The 7,709-nt window shown below is 44.7% G+C and overlaps 1 protein-coding gene across 1 annotated transcript in view; it reads left to right on the top strand.

The window, feature by feature from the left end:
- The first annotated feature begins 1,403 nt into the window (after positions 1–1,403).
- Positions 1,404–7,709, top strand: part of CCND3 (cyclin D3) — a 110,013-nt gene continuing 103,707 nt past the window's right edge. The window contains exon 1 of the mRNA XM_074236926.1: positions 1,404–1,474. The gene's annotated coding sequence lies outside the window, so the exon portion shown is untranslated. The remainder of the gene's footprint in view (positions 1,475–7,709) is intronic.

The following is a 7,709-nucleotide window of genomic DNA, read 5'->3' as shown; positions in this document are numbered from 1 at the left end:
AGGTACTCGAGACTCCAGGGCCGGTGCTCTATCCACTGCACCACCTAGCCGCCCCTTTTTAAAGTTTTTTTCCTAGGCAATGGGGTTAAGTGGCTTGCCCAAGGCTACCCTCCTTCCTTCTAGAAGCTACCTCAGCCCACCCCTTCCCAATCAAGTCTGCAAATGTTTTAGTTTGAAGATCAATCCCTTCAACCACAGAACCGCAGAATATTCGAGCTAGAAGGGACTTTAAACTAGAGTAGCAGTGATGCAAAATGTGGGGTGCAGTTGGAGACAAACTATAAATCTTTTGTTTGCTTGGTTAAAGGAATCTTTGTTCTTTATCTTCTACTTTTGGCCTCACCTGAGGGCCTGACCTTCAACCTGATTTGGATTGCATCATCTTCTGGTGGGGTAGCCAGAGCACAGGTGCTGGAAGAAGCACATCCAAGACCACCCAAAAGAGACCCCCCCTCTCCAAAAGGCACAATCTCCAATTTGTCACTGCCAGGTCACCACCCCTTCCATGGACTCTGAGGGAAAATCTAAGGAGATCAAAGAAGGAGCTCAGTCTCTTTTACCTTCCAGACTCCGGTTGAAACCCTGGTCAGCTGGCCTGATCAGTTTAATCAGCAAAACTCCTAACTTTTCTAACATTTTCTTATGTGTTGTAATTTCTTTTAATAAAGCTTTATCTTCTCTTCACACCTGCATTCCAGGATCTGAGTGGTGATACGGTCACAGGCAGAACCGAACCCACGAAACCAGAGGCAACAACAGTAGGAGCAGCTGGAAGTGGCCTTAGACGTCATTTCGTCAAACCCTATTCTTTGACAGGAGAAAACTGCAAGGGATCAAAAAATTATATACAATTAAGCAGCAAAGTCAGACGCCCCTCGCCTCCGGGTCTTTTGACACGAGCCCCCTTTGGACCAGGACAGAGTCCTCTAGGTAGCCGAGTCGCTGCTTCACCCGGAGGAGAGATGGTCGTTAAGCCTCTAAACCCAAGACGGGACCCCAGTTTCACCGAGGGTGACTACCCTGCACCTCCACGCCCACACCTGCGCTGGAGCTGTCCGGGAGACAGAACGGCCCCTTCCCGCCCCCTCCCCTCCGCCAGGGCGGGCGCACCCCGGGGCTTGGATGGGCACGGCCCCTGGCCCGCCTGCCACCCGGCAGAGCTGGCAGGCTCGGGAGAGGGGGTACTGGGGGAGACGGGAGGGGGGCGCGACACCTCGCTACAGCAGGAACCCACAGCCCCCTCCGTCTCCCCCCGCCCCCTCCTCCCCACTTCCTGCCCAACTAGCTCAGCCCCGAAATCGTAAACACCGCGCTGGGGCGCGGGGAGGGGTCGGGAGGGAGCGGGCTGGGGCAGGTACGGAGCCACCGCGCCCCGCTCTCACCGGCAGCCCTGGGTCAGTGCCGCCCACCCCCGGACCGGCCCTGGAGCTGGAGCGGCCGCGGCGAGGAGGCGACCCCGGGACTCACCTGTTCGGTAGGCAGCTCGGGGCGGGGGCTCGAAGCGGCTGCCTGGGCGCAGCGTCGGGCCCGGGGGTGGCCAGGGCAGGGGAAAAGGCGCCGGGGGGGGGGCTGCAACCCCAGGATTCTGAAGGCCTCCGTGCTGAGGTCCCAGGACCTGGAAAGGAAGCTGGCTCTCCCTCTGGGCCCCAAACACCCATCTGCCTGTTCTGACACGTCCCCTGGAGTCCTGAATCCCATTATTGAGGGTATCCATTCACCCTCTCCCAGACAGAGGGTCAGTCAGTATGCCCCAACACTCTCAAGCTATGTGTGCCCAAATCAGACATATCTGTAGTTTTGAATATGTGATGGATATGTTTATCCGTATATATCTATATACAATGCATACTTAGAGCCTACTGGCACAGTGCTGGACTCTAGGAATACAGGCTAGAGTTGTAAACAAACCCCGCCTTAAAAGGGTTTGTTTACAGTCTGACAGGGGATAGTTCTAGGCTTTAGCTCATCCCGGATTTCTAGAGTTTGCATCTTTCAAAAAATGCCTATACATCAGGGAAACTAAATAATTAATTTAGTCAGAGTGGGTTCCAGTCACAATTCTGCCCTGTGCAATGTCCAGAGGTAGACTCCCTCTGACTGGCCGGAACCTCCTAACTGGTGCTTTGATCCCTCCCTCCTCAGATTTCTTATTACACTTTACCTGGAACCTTCCTTTATAATTATCACAGTTTCTCTTGTATCATAGTTAGTTGGGATGTCTTTCCCTTTTGTTTTGTTTTAAATCCTCCATCAGCAGGTCCGGGTATATATCTGTTTTTGTAAAATCAGCAGCTAACCGTAGTACTTTGCATATGATAGCTTAATAAATATTTGAGTTGAATTGAGTTGACTTGACATCTATCAATGAGCGAGTGATGTTCCCTGTTTCTTTTCACCCCACAAAGTGTTTGAGGATTTCAGTGAACAACGAGATCTGAAGAAAAAAGTAATTTTAGAAAGGGACAAAGAAAAATAGAGAAGAGGAATGATACCTCGGCTCTTGAACAAAGGGCTGCAATCACAGATCTCCAGATCTCCAGCCACTCCTCTTGAAAACTCTCTCTTCCAAGAACCAGAGCTTCTTTCACTGAGGTTCTGGGGGAAAAAGACCACAAACACTAGTCCTACCCCTAGGGGATCATCTTCGTTTCTCTGGGATCCTAGGACTGCCCATTCCCCTAAGTCTTGGTCCAAGAGCCACCCAGCTAATTGTTCCTTAAGTTTGCTTTGGGCAAAAGAAATGGAGGCTGTTTCTCTGAGATCTCTTGCCAGATTGTCTGATGTAGTGGATAGAACTTTGGGTTTGCAACCTTAACACCTGTGTGAATCTGCCTCTGCCTCTGCCTCTGCCTCTGCCATTTCCTAGGTCTGTGACTTCAGGGACTCTGCCTTTTAGGACCTTAGTTTCCTCATCTGTAAAGTGGCAAGATGTTCCAGCTCTAAATTCCATGCTCCTATATTCTCTCTCAGGAAAAGGCATCAGGTGAAACTTAGTGTCCAAGCAGATGCCTTATCTTTTTGCAATGTCAGGAACATGCTGAGGTCTGAGAATAAAGCAACTAAGATGCAATATTCAGGGCTCTGTGACTTTAATGGCTCACAGTTCTGGTGGTGAGGTTTTGACAAGTTAGGACCCTAACCTGTATCTAGAACAGGGTTGTCCAACTTTACTTTTAAAAGTTTTTATTGAAACAATAGACAATATATTTTGATTTGCCATTTTAGTGAGAGCTTGGTGGTATCTCAGCTTCATTTCCTAAAGCATTTAGTAAACCCACAGGGGGTTGCATACACTGCAGGATGTATTTTGGACAACCCTGGTCTGGAACACACTCCTTATGGGTCCTCCACTTGCTTCTTCTTATTTTTCCATCTACTGCTCCCTTGGTTGAGGTGGACCCTCATTTGGTTATGTTGGACTGAGCGTAGGCTAGCCTTTATGAGGTGAACAAGTCAAACAATGGTTAATATTGAGGACGCTGAAAGAGAATTATCTCTGACCTCAGCTTACCCTCTAGTTTAGCACAGTGATTGACACATAGTAATGCTTTTTAAATGTTCTGTTCCTCTGTCTAGCAGAAATAATGAAGCTACCATTTTTGTAGCACTTTAAAAGTTTGTTAGGCATTTTACAAATATTTAATCTGATTTTATCCTCACAAGAGGGAGGTAGATGATCTTGTTATCCCTATTGTAGAGATAAGGAAACTGAATACAAAGGTTAAATGATTTGCCCAAGGTCTCAAAATCATTAAGTGTTTGAGGTTGGATTTGAATTTAAAACCAAGCTCCCTAGCCACTGTGCCATCTTGCTTCCTAATAGATGTTATGATAACTTTAAGGTAAAATGGAACACTGGTACTTTAGAAGAGCCCTGCACAGTGCTTGATGGGGGAGGAGGGAGAAAAGTCTTTTCTAGCTGAAAATCAGGAAAGGTTTCATGGAGGTGGTGATTAAGGTCATTCTTAAAGACTGAGGATTTCAGCTGCAATTGAGGGAAGGGCAGTAGGCTAGAATCCAGAAGTGAAATCTTCTGAAGCACCCATACAAATACACACACATACACATACACACACACACACACACACACACACACACACACACACACACATATATAATACAGCAAGTAGTCACTTTTATAATTTGAGGAGATAAGGAAAATAAGGCTGAAAAAATAGGGTGGAGCCATGTGGAAGAGTCTGGACTTGATTTTGGGAAAGGAAAGGAATAAGCATTTATTTTATTTAGTGGAATTTATATAGTGCACACCAGGTGCCAGGCACTATGTTAAACATTTTTCAAATAGCATCTCCTACAACAATCCTGTGAGAGAGGTGCTATTGTTATCCCCATTTTACAGTCAGGGAAACTGAGGCAAATAAGTTGTGGCTTGCCTAAGATCACACAACAACTAAGTATTTAATGTAAGTCTTCCTGACTCCAATCCCACCACTGTAGGGTGTTTGAACTGGCATCAATTTGAAGTATGGATTTAATGAACTAGGAATGAGGCTAAAGATAGGAAGACCAGCACAGCAGTTCCCAAAATTATTTTTTAGGTAATTATAAAAGGAGTTTAGGAGAAGAGGTCAGCCTTGTATCAGTAGATACTTTTTTAGCTCTTGTGTTTACTTACTATGAGAAATGCCCACACACTACAGTGGGGAATAAGTTGTACTCTGTCTAAAACCAGAAAGAAACATGAGGATCATTAATCCAATCCATCCCTGACTGGGATTCCCTTCTACAACATTCTCCGAAAATGGTCATTTACCCCAACTTGAAAACTTCAAGTGACAGAGAACCTTTCCCTCCCTTCCCAATGCAGCCTCTTCTACTTTTAGATAGGTCTAATTGCTAGAAGGATTGGATAGCACTGACTTGATATTTTTATTAATATTATTTCGCAAATGTACTTCCCCAAATATAATTTGCTTACCAAGAAGAGAGTTAGCTATCCAAAGAGGGTATTTATGAAATTAGAAATATTGTGAAGGGAAAGGCATTATCTTTTCTGCCAATCTTTAAGAACATCTAAGACATACTCTGCTCTTGCCTCTAAGCCCTCTAATTTATTTTGGTCAGAAGAGGAAAGGTTCACCATGGTAATTGTAATGAGAAATAAGATAAGGAAAATGTTCAGAAGTTTGATCTCCAGGGGACAGATCTAAGAGCCAGGTGAGTGGTAAGAGAAGTTAGAATTTCCTCTGGATGATCTTCCTGCTTCCCAGGCAGCCAACCAACAGTTGTGTTCCATTACTTCCCTGGAAGTCTGAGATGCTTTAGAGCAGGACAACTTCCAAGGATCTGGCTAGGAAAATGCTCATGATGCCAGACCTCTAAGGCAGAACTTCCATGGACTCTAGCCAAAGTGCTTTCCACAAGCCTAGTTTCTCTCTTGGGCTATTCTGCTTCAGCCATAAGCCTTAAAGTGTCTCTACTTTGTATGTCTCTGTGAATAATCAAAGGTGGAAGGGATATATTTGGATGAATAATTCATGAGACCTGGAATCAAGAAGACTTGGATTCAGGTCTTGCTTCAGACACATATTTGTTGTGTGACTCTGGGCAAGTCACTTGACCCCTGGTTTGCCTTGATTTCCTCATCTTTAAAATGAAGAAGCTGGGCTTGATGACTTCAAAGGTCCAGTCTAGCTCTAAAATTGTGATCCTGTGGTTTGCAGTAAAGAGGCAAAGATGAGGGGTGGCCCAACCTTTGACAATAGGAAGTCATAGAACTTTAATCACAGATTGGTTGATTTTGGAATACAACCCATTTCTGAATTCCCACTGATTTTTTTTGGGGGGGGACACAAGAAGCAAGGCAACATGAAAATATTGGAGATATGACAGACAATGGGATCTGTAATTTTCTCTTAACATATTCCTCTTCACTTCAGAGAATTAGACTCTGAGAACCAGAAAGAAACATGAGGGTCTTTAATCCAATCTATCCCTGACTGGAATTCCCTTCTACAACATTCTCAAAGTGGTCATTTACCCCTACTTGAAAACTTCAAGTGACAGAGAACCTTTCCCTCCCTTCCCAATGCAGCCTCTTCTACTTTTAGATAGGTCTAATTTCTAGAATATTTTCCCTTACATGGACACAAAGTCTGCCTCTTTTCAACCTCTTCTCATTGTTCCAAGTCTGCCCTTCTGGGGCAAGCAAAAGGAATCTCATCCTTTATCCACAGGACAATCCAAATGCTTGAAGACAGTCGTTATGTACTTGTTGAGTCTTCCTTCTTATAAGTTAAACATTCCCCAATTTCTTCTGCTTATATCCTATGCTTAGCCTCCTTTTCCTGGTCCCCCTCCTCAGCATGCTTGCCCTATTGCTTCCTAATCAGTGATGCCCAGGATTCAACGTAGTCCATCAAATGTGACCTGATTCAGACAAAGGACCCAACTCCGGCTTGGGACCCTTTCCTCTCCCTTCAAGATGCTTAAGATCTCTCCGGCCTTTGTGGCTACTGTACCTCTCTGTGACTCATACCAAGTTTAAAATCCACTAAAACTTCCCATCTCTTCTCTGTGGATATTATTGTCTAGCCAAACCTCCCCCACCAGGTTGGTCTTAGAAAGATGATTTGCAAGGCATTTTGTAGGATTTTACCTTTTTTCCCTACTGTCCTTCAACCCTATTAATTGATAGCCTCAAACTGCAACTGCCTTATGGCTCTCTAGTTCCTGAGGAGCAGGGAGGTCGATGTTGGCTCTCTGCCTATACACTACAGTGGGGAATAAGTTATACTCTTAAGAAACCACACAACGGAAGCTCGGGGTGGGGTAGGGGTTAGGGGAGGGTGCTGGGCCAGAGCCAAGTTTCCTTTTCTCAGCTGAGTAGCACATGTGTTTACCTCATCCACAGAGATATTTAAAGTTTAAACTCTGTGGGTTCCAGGCAGGAACTGAGGCAATCTGTTATAGGGTGGGTCTCTGGATATAACCCCAGGAAATTAGAAATGGGTATTATCTGCATTAAATGAGAATGATGCCTAATACCTGTCAAAGGTCTGATTTCCAACACCTCTTCACTCCTCTTTTTTGACCACCTATTCAGCCATCATGCATTTCTTCCCACAGCCCTGGCTCACTGATTATCCCCACCCCACTCCCATCCTTTGAGGTAAATGAAGAATAGGTATACACATGACTATCAAATGAAACAATTGAGTTTCCTGAAGCAGCATTAACTACTAACTAGAGAGAAAGTTAAAGCCTCACAACTAGGAAGTTTTGAGGCTAAATTTGAACTCAGGTCTTCCCGACTCCAGGATCAGCATTCTATCCTTTGTGTCACCTGTGGAGAGCTGTGGAGGAACCTAAGAGTTGCAAAGGCTATTAAAAAAAAAAATTAAGATGCAATATTAAAATTGCCCAGTGGATGGAGCATGAGCCCTTGAATAAGGAGGACCTGAGTGCAAATTTGGATTCAGACATTTAGTGACTAACAAATCACTTAATTGCCATTTCCTCCCTGAAAAAAAAGGTGGGACTACATATACATAGAGATTATTGATCTTGTGAGGACAGAACAAAGGAAAATGGAGCAGAGAAGGGACAATTGATGTTAGACTGAAGGAAAAACTTTCTAATTGAAATTGGAACTAAATCCTTTACTACAAATATGATAAATTCATAACCTATAACAATCCCAAGTATCCCTGGGAGCCAGATTAAAATATAATTGGAATATATTTAAA

This window comes from Macrotis lagotis, chromosome 5 (assembly GCF_037893015.1).
Source record: "Macrotis lagotis isolate mMagLag1 chromosome 5, bilby.v1.9.chrom.fasta, whole genome shotgun sequence".
NCBI classification, from domain to species: Eukaryota; Metazoa; Chordata; class Mammalia; order Peramelemorphia; family Peramelidae; genus Macrotis; species Macrotis lagotis.
The sequence above is the reverse complement of the archived record's forward strand: the minus strand, read 5'-3'. Positions and strand labels throughout refer to the sequence as shown.